The 2383-nt window shown below is 46.7% G+C and overlaps 1 protein-coding gene across 4 annotated transcripts in view; it reads left to right on the top strand.

The window, feature by feature from the left end:
• The window catches only part of CD82 (CD82 molecule), a 45116-nt gene that overhangs the window by 13083 nt on the left and 29650 nt on the right, over positions 1-2383 (top strand). Inside the window, exon 1 of one of the 4 annotated variants that reach the window (XM_027892299.1) lies at positions 1046-1064. The exons of 2 other annotated variants lie outside the window; for them this stretch is intronic. The gene's annotated coding sequence lies outside the window, so the exon portion shown is untranslated. Of the gene's footprint in view, positions 1-1045; positions 1065-2230; positions 2305-2383 lie in introns of those variants that run through there. One more of the 4 variants, XM_027892298.1, reaches the window with a different exon arrangement.

Here is a 2383-nt window from a genome sequence, read left to right as displayed (position 1 = left end):
TTTGGAGATGTCAGGCTCAGCTGGCCCTGTCTACTTGTAACAAATGGGTTTGCTGAATTTCTTTCCTTGTCCTCCCTGATATGCAAGTGTGGGAGGCACTGTGAGATCCTGTGTGGGAGAATCTTGCAGGAATCCTGTATTTTGGCTCCTGTACTCCTGTACTGTCAGCCTGAAGTGGGGTCCTTAAGACTGGAGACTTTGCTGAAGAGGGATGATTGTTAAAGCTGATAATCAGCGGTCTTCTGCTCTAAAATCACATGTAGCAGTGCCAACATACTGGCAGGGAAATGGGAGTGGTTCAGTGGCATACTGGGCTGGTAAATGATAAGAGTGCTGCAATTAACAAGTGGTCTATTTGGCAAAAACAAAGACTCCTGAGATTACAAATAGTAAAGGGACTGTTTCTGGTAACAAGCCAAAAGATGCATTCCCTGGGGCCCGAGGCACTTTCCTGTGCCAGTAGGACTTACGGTGATTTTCCAGTCATGATGGGTTTGCCGTAGTCTTTGAGCTTTACTTGATCTGTGGGGCTAAATGGTTAATGCCTCTGCTTCTTAAGATCAGTGCCTTGCTATCAGCAAATGATCTGATACAAAGCATGTGATATGATTAAAGTAGACTAATAGCCTGTCTCTTCTGTTGCTTGAGGAAGCTGACCATTCTAAAGCTTCACAATCATTTGGAAAAACAAGGCAGAGATCTCTGCTCTTTTTGCTTTGTGGTGGGCTTTGGGTTTTTGGATTTTTTTTTTTTCTTCTGTTCTGCCATTTGGGATCATGTGGATATACTCTAGAGGGAGAGGTCTTGCGGAGAATCCTGGTGCCAGAAGATGCTTCCATTCTTCAGTGGGCTAGTCTGTCAGCTGCAGCATTGCTCTGGTGAGCACTCTGATAGCTTGGCAGGGTGTCCAAGCTTCTCCAGAGGCTTAGTCTGAGAAGGACAAGGGAGTGCTCATTGCCCTGTGCTCTCCTGAATGGTCTCTAGTGCTTTGGCTTCTCAAAGTGTCTGGCTTCAGCTATGGAGTGAGCTACAGGAGAACCTGCTGTTACTGGGAACGGTTCTGGGTAAGCTCAGCTTCGTTGCCGTGCTAGCTGCTGGTGCCTAGGCTCTGCTCAGCCCAATCCACCTGTCTGTGGAGGCGTGTGGTTCAAAGGCTCAATGAGCGGAGGGGGAGGTGGAAAAGAGAGGTTGTTTGTTTAGTTGCTGTGCAAGTTGCCAAGCTGAGGAAACCTTCCTGCCCTTGAAGTAAAACTACTCTCTCTGCTAATTCCTGGAAAGAACCAAAAGAGTAGGAAACCTCATTTCCCAGTTCAGGCAGATGCTGCAACTTCTCAGAAACATGTCTGGCATGGCTGTGCTGAATCTAAACACCCACTAGTTATCTGCCCTGGCATCTGAGAAAATGGAAGTAACTGAAAACCAGTTTGTTTTGAGGGGGAACTTTACAGTAGAAAGTCCTCGACCTCTTGAGTTTTATGGGAGAAGGAAGTGGAAAAGATAAAAATCAGTTATACTACCTGGCTCCTTCCTAAGTCTCACGATCTCTGGTGCTGTCTCGTAAGATAGAAAAAAAGCTTGTTTTAAGGTTTTCTTCCACCTGGATTGTGGTAGCCTTTGGGTGCTCTGGCAAGGTGGGAAAGCTGCTGGGTCTCAGGAAGGTATCTACAACCCAATCTCCTTGGAGATTTGTTGGACTCCAAGGCATTGCTTGCATGAGAATGGAGGCAGGGGAGCCTGTCCTGTGCATGTACTTGCACTGGGGATTTCCAGGCTGATGGCTGATGGCAATTGCTTAGAAGCATCCTCTGTGCGCTGCAGGGTCACGCTGGGGAGAAGCTTACCTGAGCATAAGCAGAGTGCTGCTTGTCTGTGCTGGCCACCCCACTGCAGTTTGGGGTGCAGGTCCTGCTGACAGGCTTTGCCCCTCTGTGGGGAGGTGTGGGGCAGGCCATGGTGGGGGACTGCTTTTGACACACTAGTGCCACTCACAGACTCGGGACTGATGGGCACATCCATTTCAGTTTGCACCCTGACAGTTCCAAGTGCAGAAAACAAAGCTGAGCTGGTCTTGTTGTTGAAGCCATTAAAGAGCCAATGTAGTCAAGTGACAAGAGTTGCCCAACCAGTTTTGTGAAAGCTGTGCATTTTTACTGCATTGTGTGCTGGCTTTAGTCAGTGTGGTGACCGCTTTCTTGACCTGATCTGCAGCGTTTGTTGCACAACTAACATTCTAATACGTGGCATTCAAAAAGAGAAAGTCCACTAAACTGTATTTTAGACCATTTCTTCCGTCTGTGATTTTTGGTAAGTCAGTTAATTTTTGGTTTGGTTTGGTGTGCTGGATTTTGTTTGGTTTTTTTTTTTTTTTTTTTTTTTTTTTTTT

This window comes from Empidonax traillii, unplaced genomic scaffold (genome assembly GCF_003031625.1).
Source record: "Empidonax traillii isolate 1590-97213 ecotype Southwest subspecies unplaced genomic scaffold, ASM303162v1 scaffold345:size607713, whole genome shotgun sequence".
Classification (NCBI taxonomy): domain Eukaryota; kingdom Metazoa; phylum Chordata; class Aves; order Passeriformes; family Tyrannidae; genus Empidonax; species Empidonax traillii.
The sequence above is the reverse complement of the archived record's forward strand: the minus strand, read 5'-3'. Positions and strand labels throughout refer to the sequence as shown.